At 41.7% G+C, this 11,319-nt stretch overlaps 1 protein-coding gene across 1 annotated transcript in view; it reads left to right on the top strand.

Moving 5' to 3' along the window:
* LOC109303794 (ligand-dependent nuclear receptor corepressor-like protein) overlaps window positions 1-11,319 on the top strand; it is a 99,255-nt gene that overhangs the window by 44,226 nt on the left and 43,710 nt on the right. The window lies entirely within an intron of this gene.

Raw genomic sequence — 11,319 nt, 5'->3', positions numbered from 1 at the left:
TGATGAAATTGAGGGAAGTATCACAGATAGAATAGTTAACATTGGACTAAAGAGAAATGTAGAAGGTATAATGAATACACTAAAACCTACTTCCATAGCCTTGGATAAGCTACAGAAAGATTGCTGCTATATTGCAGATGGTGTTGAAATTTGAAAAGAACTTCAAGAAACAAAGCAAGAACTACCCAACAGCAAAGATGAATTTCAGGCAGAAAAGCAACAGATGGATCAAGCATCTATTCTACCTCACTTTCTTGCCAATATTCTTGACACAAAGTACCACATAAATGTCTAACTGCCAAACAGGAAAATGCTGCTCTGACATAAGCATCTATTAATCATCTATCAGTCATGCCAGTCATAATCTTCAGAGCTAGAAATGAACCATACAAACATACTGTACATGTTTGCTAAGGATGCTGTATAAAGAAAGTCACACCACTGAACTGGTGGTGGCCATTAGCAAAGCACCTGGAAACAGCAATTTATTGAAGTTCTAAACCTGGTTTTACCAGCAGTAGCCTTTTCTGCAGGTGCAGAAAAGAATATTTTCTTCATTTGGACTAGTTCATTCAAAGCTGAGAAATTGATTGGGAGTCAAAAAAGTAGAAAAGTTTGTTTTCCTCTTCCAGTCTATGCATAAAAAGGGGGGAGAAGGATGAGTTTTGAGTTCTAAAAATTTGAAAGGGGGTAAAAAAATTTAAGACAGCTTGGTTTAAAAAAAGTCTAATTATAAAGTAGGAACTTAAGCTCAAATAATTACATTTGGTATGACAGGGAGCATGCTCAGAGCTGAGTCTCAAGCCAGCCCACCCACCTGACTGTGGGGCAGTCTGCCCAGTTTAGTCTGCCCTGACTTTACTCTTACAATAATCTGGTGGTAAATATAAGTTACGTGTCCCGGTGCTGGGGGGGGGCGGGTGCTATCCACAGTTCCATACCATCCCTACACCATGGCCCATGCCTCGTAGATGCCATTATATCTTCTTAATGGCTCCAGCCCAAGGCCAGACTTAAAATCACCTACTGTTAAGCCTATTTCAGTCTGCCCAGTTATGGGCCTCATGTATACAGCCCCCCTCTCACAGGGTTTTCTTACACTCTCCCTGCTCTCACCAGGGTTTCTCATACTGCCCCTCTTGGGCCACACACACACCCTTCCCTTGCATCCTGAGCAACCCCATAGGGCCATCAGGCTTAATCCCCTGCTCTCCTCGCCCAGCAGGCACACAGCCTTTTGGGCCTCTCTCATGCTCTTATCTGAATGGATGCTGGGCAATTCACAGAACTGAGGCTGACTTCATCCCACAACCCCTTTTGGGCCACTTTTCTGCCCCTGTCACTCTGGGGCCTCATTCTCTGCCCTCTCTGGGGCCTTCCTTTCTGCCCCCTCACCAGGGCCAGGGCTCTCTATGATCTTCCATCCCCACCGCCCCAGTAGACTCAGGTGCCTGCCTAGGCATGCCTTGCCAACTGGTTCCAACCAAAAACCCACCAGATGGTGGAGGCTAGGGTTTAGGCACCCTTCCCTACCTTTCACATGGGAGGCAACTGGGCTGACATCTCTTGGGGACTCCCACATCACCAGGAGCCCCACCAGGCCATCCTGCCCCAACAGGGTGCAGTTCAGGTCATACCCAGGACTACCGAGGCCTCCTTCTTCCCTTTATCTCCAAGGTTGTTCCTGGCCCATGGAGCTCAGGAGGGAGATATTCTTGCCCTGCTGGCTGGTCTCAAAATGGCCCCTCTTAGCCCAGAATGCTGGGCATTAAATGGCCACCCTAATCAGGCACCTGCTCTCTTCCTGGCCTAGCCTTTAAAGTGATAGGTACCAAAGGTGCTCTGTCACATCTTGGCATTTTAGAAAATCTTCCCCAGGGTGAACTAATTGGTTTAATTCACTAATCACTGTTCATGTTTCTACTACTATATAACAGTTAATACTAGTGTTTAAAAATTAGTTGTAAACATGCACCATGTTTTAATAAAAGAGAGGTTTCTGTATCCAAAACATTAAAGTTTTTTTAAAATAAATTTGAAGTTCTGGTTTTGTGTGTTTTAAATTCAAGTCGACATCTTAATGCAGCTTGATACAGATTTGAGCAGAAAGTTAATCATTTAGTGAATAAGAAATATATATTCCACTGTTTCGTAATACACTGAAATGTAAGATTTCTAACCATCCAAATATATTAAGCGATAAATTGTGTGTGTGTAGTTTGTGAACCTAGGAATGTGTGTACCAAATCTAGCAGTTGTAAGTCAACATGGTTTAATTGTTATTTCATCAACTAGTGAAAAGACACCTTTCTTTAAAATGTACATGTACATACGCTCACCCAAATAGAGTAATTGATAAAAATCAGTAATTTAAATTGGGCTTTTGGGAGGGTGGATACAAATCAACAATTTATTTTAAAAATCAGATTTCTTATTTAATCATTTTTTATTTTAGTATTTTTTTTAAATGTATACAATGTAAAAAATTAAAACTATTTTATGTTAAAGCTCAAAGATACCACCATGGAAAGGGACATATAACTTCCAATTATATACTATTTACAACAATATATTCATGTAACCTTCTTATATAAAACTTTATATATAGGTCACAACAGGCCATGGACTAAGGGGTCCGATCTTACAGGGTTCCCAGAGGCTCCTCTGTAGACTAGTAAAGATTAACAAAAACCACTCTACCCAATGGGACTCAATGCTCACTCTAGAAGATCCCATTAAGCATCTCTGTGATGCTTAGTTTTACTTTTCAAAACTGTGGATCTGTCTCTCTGAAGGCAACATTCTTGTTAACAGCCGTATATGGAGATAAGCAATAACAGACCTGATTTACCTACCTTTCGGCCCTGTTGTCTCTTTGCAAGCTTGTGTACATAGAATTGAGCCCTTACCTCTCTCCCTAAAAATGCAAAATTTCAAGAAGTTAAATGAATAGAGGATTGTTGGGTGTGGAGTAGATCTCCCATGCCACTAGGAGCCCCACCAGACCACCCTTCCCCAGCAGGGTGCAGTTTTATGCCTTACCGAGGACAAGGGATCACCTCCTCCCCATACCACCTGCTCTCCTGACTCTGGCCGGAGCAGCCTCTCGGCCTGATGTTTTCTCCTTCCTTCCTGCAGCAAACTGCAGCACAGCTCATATTCCTGGGCCAAAATGGCTGACCTCATCAGGCACCTGGCTGCTACCTGTTTGCTTCTCTTAAAGTGACAGGCACCAAACATGCCCTGCCACACAGTGCAACAAAGAAATAGAAGGCCTAGTTGCCCAAATGAAATATCATCATGAGAATTGCTCCTTCCCAGGAGAAAGCTGCTTTGAAGATGGTGAATGGAACATTTAGGATCTCCAGGTTAGTAAACATTCTTATATCATGCTTCTTTCTTAAGGACTGCCTGTCTTCCCTGTCCATATCTTTTGAATGGACTACTTGAATTCTCATAAAATATTTGAGCAAAAACATAGTTGTTACTTTATGGAACTATCATATTTTAATGCAGCTGTGATATAAAAGTGATGGCTGAAATAGGCAGATCTTTTAACAGTTTCATTTCTATAGTAGTACTGAGTGCAATGAGTAATACTAAATAAGCAATACTGTAATGACTGCATTGACTTCTTTTGTTCAGGAGGATCCATCCTCATCATACAGGATTCCTACTATCCATCTTCAACATCATCATCACTGTCTACGTTTTCACAGTTATCTGCTAATGGTACCAGTGTTCCAGTCAAGTGTACGTCACGTAGTACATCACCTGTAGCAAAAAGGAAAAACAATCTCCATCATCCAGAAACAACCATAGAAGAGTTTGTAATAAGAACAAGCAGATTACAGCAAGAGGTAACTGATGAAAAAATGCTCAGTTTGTTTATGCAACAAACTCTCCATTCCATATGGTTGAGAACACACACTTCACTAACATGGTTTGATCATTACAACCAGGATACAGTCCACTTAGAGCAGATATAACAGGTGAATTGCTGGATAAAGTGTACGAGAGAGAAAGTGAACAGTGTGTAAACAGTCTACAGGGGAAAATTGTTAACTTGAGTCTTGATGGGTGGAGCAGTGTCCACAATATTCTAGTAGTATGTGCTTGCATGACAACAGAAGAAGGGACTGTCTACCTTACAGAAACAATTGATACATCCGGAAGTGAACACACAGCAGAACACTTACAAGTAGTAGCAGTAAAAGCTATAAGAAACTTAAATTAAATGCTGGAAATGTATCAAAGATGAGAGGAAAGCAAAGAAAGCCCCAAGCTAATAACTTTATGGCTTGCAGTGCTCATTTGCTGCACCTCTGAGCCAAAGACTTTAGTACTCCAGAAGTAAAGGCTAATGTTGATACTGTAAAATATTTCCATAACAACAACTCTGCAACAGCTGCTCTGAAGAAAGCAGGAAGAACCAAACTAACTGTTGCGTAAGGTGTGTGATGGAACTCAGTAGTGGACTGTTCTGAGCGATATATTGAGAACTGGCCTAATTTGATGACAATTTGTGAAAATGGTGAGAAAATAGATGGAACTGTCATAGCCCAATGTCAAGAACTTTGGCTAAAGTGAAATGTAGAACATCTGCAGAAGTAGTCTTCAGGATTTCAGTATCCTTGAATCAAGTACAGGGAAACTGCTGTTTTCTTGCTGGTGCTGTTGAAATTTGGAAGGAACTGAGACCTTGGGTGGGGGGGCAGGACGGAATGGAATGGCAGAGTTAAATTACAGGCATTTTAAAAAAAAACAAAACACGAATGGATCAAGCAATGTCTCTGGCTCTTTTTCTTGCCAATATTCTCAATACTTGGTACTAGGGTCCATGCTTAACGGATGAAGAAAAGGAATTGGCTATGACATGGGCATCCAGCAATCGTTCCTCCATAATATAAACTATAAATTTCAGGGCTAAGGGTGAACCATTCATGATGAAACAAGAAATATATGTTTGCTGATGAGGTTTTAAAGAAAGTCACACCAGTGAACTGGTCACAGTCACTGAAACACCTGGATCCATCAGAGACGATTGAAGTGATAATCCAGCTTTTAACAGCAGCACCTTCTTCTGTAGGTGTAGAAAGAATATTTTCTTCCTTTGGACTACTTCATTCTAAATTAAGAAACTGCTTGGGAACTGAATTTTCCAGTCTATGAATAAACAGGAAGGGGAAGGTGAAGACTGAATGTGCTGCATAATCCAGTATTTTACATGTCTCATGTTGACCTGGCTGAAATAATCTATTATATTTTCATTAAAAACACATTTCACATTTATAAGTAAAATAGTTTATAATTCAAAAATATTTTTGCTTGTTTTTTAAAATAATTATATATGTTTGTTGTTGAAGAAAAATATCCAAAATACATGAGTTTGTTGTTGTAGTTAAATAAAGCAATTTTAAAATGTCTGTTGTTTTTGGTGACAGTTGTCCTCCTAATACAGCGTGGCAAAAATATCCGCCAAATATCTATGATTAATCTAATGCATTGGAGATGGTTCACCTCCCAATGACTTCAAATACTTGCTTCAATTAGCTTTGGTAAATAAAATAACCAGATCATGAATCAGTTTTCTGATGTGGCTATTAAGTTAACCTGAAAAAAAATATCAAAATGCGTCACTGTTTTAAAATGTATAACGTGTATCTTTTAAAAGTGAAACCTACATCCATTTGATTTGTGAATAATATGTATTAAGGTTTTAATCAAACAACAAGAAGGCACTTTGTGTAGAAAAAGGTGATTAAATCAAGGCTTCCTGACCAGTGATTTAAATCCAACCTGGCTTTTGGTTTGCTGATTTTTGAACTCTGCAACTTTCTCATTACCAGGCATCCAAGTTTTCTGTTTCCCATGGGGAAAAAAGTGGAGAAAACCACAGATTCCCTGTTTTTTAAAAAGGAGAAAATGCCAAATTCCCCTTTTAGCAGAGAAATCCACAGATTCTGCACTCTTGCAAAGAGCTCTTGCAGGCTGGCACAGTTCCATTCTGCAAGAGCTGAGTGGAGAAAGGGCGGGAATCCCCCAGCCCTGCCTGGAGGGGAAGGGAGAGGGGAAAGGATATAATATTTTTCAGTATCGCTTAGTACAGCACTTGAATACATCCACACTGAGTAAACCTTATTGTACCTTATGGACATTGTCTATTAAGTCTTTCATAGATCTTCAAAGATGCAATAAAACACTTCAGTTAATTGCTGTAGAAGGAGTAGTTGGGTGTGGCCTCCAAATAGTTTGCCACAGACATTCTTGATGATGATGCTTTTTATCTGAGGAATTCAAGATTTAAAACTTGCTGCTTGAGCCTATTGATCAGTTCATTCAGAATATGGAAAATGATAGTTCAACATTGTCTGATGCCACGAATGAGTTCCTGGTTATTAAGAAGTATATATGCAAGAATACTGAACAAAATCCACTTTAAACTGAAAAGAAAAAATAGAATTATAAATCATGGGAAATTCAGCCTTATAGTGCTTGCTTCAAATTTTAAAGATTAAAAACAATTCTGCTGAAGGTAGCAAATTATAAGAGCAAGAAGCAATCCATTCAGTCTAGGGGTGGGCAAAAATGTGGCCTGCCAGGCCATTCTATCCAGCCTGTGGGGCCCCTAAACTAGTTTAGAAAATGAATATTAATCTGCCCCTGGCTACCTGTCATATGGCCCTCGATGGCTTGCCAAAACTCACTAAGCGGCCTTCCACCCAAAATAATTGCCTGCCCCTGATTCAGTTGTAAACAATGTGGTGTGCAATCCCAGCAATTTCATTTAAATCAGCTTCTTTCATTATAGTGGAGAGGAATGTGTCTTTGTAATCTAACTACAGTGGCTGAAATACTTGTTATGATTCTATATACTATTGCATGTTCAGAACAAAATTGATTGGTTTGGGGAAGCATCTCTTTAAAATCCAAAGATAAACTGAAGACTTTCACTGCTGGGAAGTTGGTGACCATATATAATTACAATTTAAGATGGAAGATGAAGGGTTGAGTCAGTATTCAGATGAAGGGGAAGAAGGAGATGCTGATGATAATGATGTGTACACGTAAGGCAATTGAAGCTGATGAAGTTAAAACGCAGTAAAATGCTTGAAGAGTTGCCCTTCTGCTTACTTAATGCAACTACATTTAAAAACCAACTTTTGTCCTTTATAGCTGCCACATATCTCTATCTCTTGTTTAAAAAGTAGCAAAGATAAACCACATATTTTGTAACTCTTCATGCTGATACTGGGTTTCCAGAATAAAAGTCAGGGAAAAGGAACTCTTCTATATTCAATATTATTCACATTTATTACTTATCTTACACTGTTAGTTATAATTCATTACAATTTTTGTTCTTATTATTGTTTCACAATAAATAGTCAACTAACTTTTTAGTAGTTAACCTAAATGCCAGACTTGGTAAAGATTAAAGTCTCTCTCTGTACTGTTCTAATAAAATACTGCTTAAAATACTTATCCATTATTTAACAATATTTGACTGGTCAGTTAACCAAGTATTTTTTGACTGGTTCCATACCCAACCTTGAAGATGCATTTGAAATAATTCAAGTGCAGTTGTGCAGTAGTTTCAATTTCTAACTGCTGCTCTTGGATCTAATAGGCTAAGCAGATCATTGAATGGTACATGGAAAAATAACTGCTTTTTTCATCTGTCAGTATTTCCATGTGGCTTGACAGAACTGTATGGCACATTTCATTCTATTAGCAGCTAAAGAAAGATAGTAGATAATGGTGTTCCTCACCTTCCCAAAGTGAAGAGAAAGGGAAGAAGAATTTGCTCTTCTTTCCTTACCTAGCAGTCATGCAAAGAGCATGGAATATCTTGAAACCAAGGTATATTGCTTGCATTGGTGGGGCTTTCTGATCTATCTGTTTAATCCTAGAGGCCTTTAGATCAGTGCCCACTAACTGGTCGATTGCAATCAGCTGGTCAATTGGGAAGTGCCTGACTGTTTGGGGGAACTACTCCCAGACTGACTGTCAGAGGCTCTACAATTGGGAGTGGTGGGACATGTGGGGAGCGCCGGGATATACAAGCAGTGGGACGCATGTGGCTGGGCTGAGCCATGCTCCCTGCCACTGGGTCAGGGCTGGGTGAATGGGACAAGTCCCCTCCACACCCCCTGCCACCAGGTGAGTGGGGTCCTGACTGGGCCAAAGCCCAGGCAACTCCTGCCACTGAACACACTCCAGTGGAGGACTGACCGGGGGCGGGGAGGCAAAGAGCAGGGTGTGATAGATTCTGGATTGCCCTTTACTTCAAAAAGTGATCTTTACCTTAAGAAGATTGGAAACCACTGCTTTAGATGCTTTGAGGACTAGAATGCTGGGTGATTTAAATCCTTTTGAGTGACTTTGCAATTGGTGGCTCAGCTGAATTGTTGTCTCAATCTGAGCCTTATTTGTTAAAGATCGTTCACATGTTCAGTTCCTTGACTATTCCTTGGGTAGTTACTCCTACTACTTTGTTAGGCTTGAGGTAAGAGCAGTGTCACCTGTGTGGACATGCTCAGCCAAGATCTTGGTGCACTTACCCAAGAGAGTTCCCCTGTACCTATTTTTTATCATGGGGATTTTAAACAATTCTAAGACAAAACCATTCATCGTTTTTTGTTGCTTTCATGGAAGATACAGAAACAGAGTTTAAAGTATCCTGAACCTCCTTCAGAGAGAACTGCCATGCACCAAAGTCTTCCCTAAAAAATATTCTCTCATTTAGTGTGTAGCGGACCTCCTTTGGTCTAGAAGTCACTGATGCCGTCAGAAAAATTATTGTCCCTATAAAGTGGAGGGGAGAGCACAATCAAGATCGTTTATCGGACTTTTTTGTAGTTTGAATGATACTAGAGTCCTCAAGTAACTGGATAGATCAGTTACCAGCTGTTATGGGATATTGTTTAGTCTAGATTCCATCAGAGCCTCACAAGTTGCTTAGTTTCTCCCTCACTTTCAAAACATTAAGTGCTCAAGCAAGAAAGGGCTTCTGGAGCCAGTTAGTTACGCATGTAATTATCCTGTCTCTCTTCTCAAACTCCCTTTAGCTCTTAAAGAAATTATTATATAAATTATTTTTCTACCTCTCTACTCTGCGCCTTGGTACTTTCTGTATTTTTGTTTTTCATCTTGGAGGCTTTTGATTTATGGGAAGAAGAATCCAACTCTTTAAACCATTTTCATAGGAAGGTATGATCTGTAGAAGAGAGGTAGTCTTATGGATAAGAACTTATGAATTTAATCATTGCTCTGCCACAAACAGCCTGTGTAGCATTGGGAAGCCAGTCAATTGATAAATGAAATAATAAGTTTAATACTTTTTCTTGAGCAATTGATTCATTTAACTACAGTGAAATTCTATTGCATATTCACAAGCCATAAAATGCCCTGAGGTAGGCAGTGGTCTCCCTTTTCGGTTACATCACACTGCCATCTGTTGCCAAGGGCAGGAGTGAGGATTCTGTGCCCCAAGCTCTGCACGGACATGCACACAATCTCCTTCCTACGTTCACAAACACTAGTATTCTCCAACAAGTGGCCAAAGAGTGTTCCCATATAAAGAGATGGGAACCTCTTGCCATGATCCTCTCTCCTATAACATTTTGTTATGGATGACTGTTCTTGTAAGCAGGAGACTCCCTGTTATATTTCACATGCTGGGGTCTTCTGCCTCGACGGGCCTTGACCCCTGCCTTTCTCTAGCTAGGCCTTCCCATATAAACCCGCTAAACAGGGTTTGACTCCAAAGCTCTAGCCGGTTTTTTTTGTTTGTGTTTTTTTTTTTGTCGTCTTAAGGCTCGTGGCCCTCCTTTCTGCTCCAATCTGGAGCCCAGCCTCCCTGGCCAAGAGGCCTGGCCACTGGCCCCACAGCCAGGGGGTTGCAAGTGCAAGGCCGGGAAACAGCCTCGAACTCGCACTGTCCCAGTCCAAAAACAAAACAAAACTGCACCTCAGGTGCACCAGGCTACCCTGGCCTTTTAGGATTGAGCTTTCTGGCACCAGGGTCTGTACACTGTAAATCCTACACCCACACTGGTGCTGGGTCCCCATGCTGTAGTGGGGCTCTAATGAGGCCTCCTTCTTCCCCAATAGCCTTGCCCAAACCACTGGTGTTATTCAGTAACAAAAAAAAAAAAAATATGAACAGTCCTGTCCATGGGCAATAACCACCACCAAGAAAAATGTGATTAAGGAAGGCAGCACACTGTCAGCTGCCATCTTTCTGGGGTCCTCTGTAGTTCCCCTCCTCCAGCCTTTGGACCACTCATGGAGCCTCTCCATAGAGCTCTGAGACACACTCCTTCCCCTTTGGCCTCTGGCCCCTACTGCTGCCCCAGCCCAGGGTTTTTATAGTCCTGGCCTGCCCCTTTCTGGTCACCTGACTAGCTGGCCAGGCTTTCCTTTTAACCCCCACCTTACCAGCATGCTGTGCCCAGAAAGTTCTGGTTTTAAAGGGGCCGACCTGTGTTCTGGTAACAGGGCTAGGGTTCCCTGTTACAGGCAGCCATGCGGGGCAGGGCTGGGGGTGGATATTGGGGAGTGGAGGCTGTGCAGAGGTCTCTGCCATGTGGCCCCAGAGCCCCTACAGCCGCTGTTGCTGCCGGCAAGTGCATTTTTTGGATTTTTGTTTTTCATTACCAGACTGCTGGGGCCGGGTGGGGGCCATCAGGGGCAAGGCAGAGCTGGGTAGTGGGGGGCAATCAGGGAGTGGCGTCTGCATTGGGGGGTTCTGCCAGGAGGCCTCAGCGCCCCCACAGCACCAGTGCATCCGGTGACTGCAGGCTTTGTTTGGGTTTTTTTGTTGTTGGGGTTTTTGGGGGGGGGGGGGGTTTGGTTGTTTTAAGAGCTGGGCCTGGGCAGGGCAGACATGTGGGGCTTCCACAGTTCCCTCCACCTGGGGAAAGGCAGGCACAGCCAGAGGAGCCTCAGGAGAACCTGCAGCCACCCGGCTGTACCTGTCTGTCCTTGGTTGATCTGAATCTCCGAATCGCTCCAAATATTTTCCCAATTGATTTGGAGGCTTCGGATTTGATTTGGACCTTTTAATGGGTCTCCCAGTTCGATTTGGATTCGGCCACCAAATTGGGCTAAACCTCTGAATCGAATTGGCAACCAAAGCTTCACACAGCCCTAGTGAACATCTATTAAAACTCTCAAAGATAATCAGATATTCAAGAAGGTATTCTAGATGCCTCCTGTTGAAGGTATCCGGGTCTTGTCCCAGATTCCCGGGTCTTGCACCACCATTCTTAATAATGATGTCTTTCAAATAAAAAAAAAAAAAAAAAAAAAAAAAAC

The sequence above is a fragment of the Gavialis gangeticus genome, unplaced genomic scaffold (assembly GCF_001723915.1).
Source record: "Gavialis gangeticus isolate Ggan-Ray unplaced genomic scaffold, GavGan_comp1, whole genome shotgun sequence".
NCBI lineage: Eukaryota > Metazoa > Chordata > Crocodylia > Gavialidae > Gavialis > Gavialis gangeticus.
This window is presented reverse-complemented; position numbering and strand designations above follow the sequence as displayed.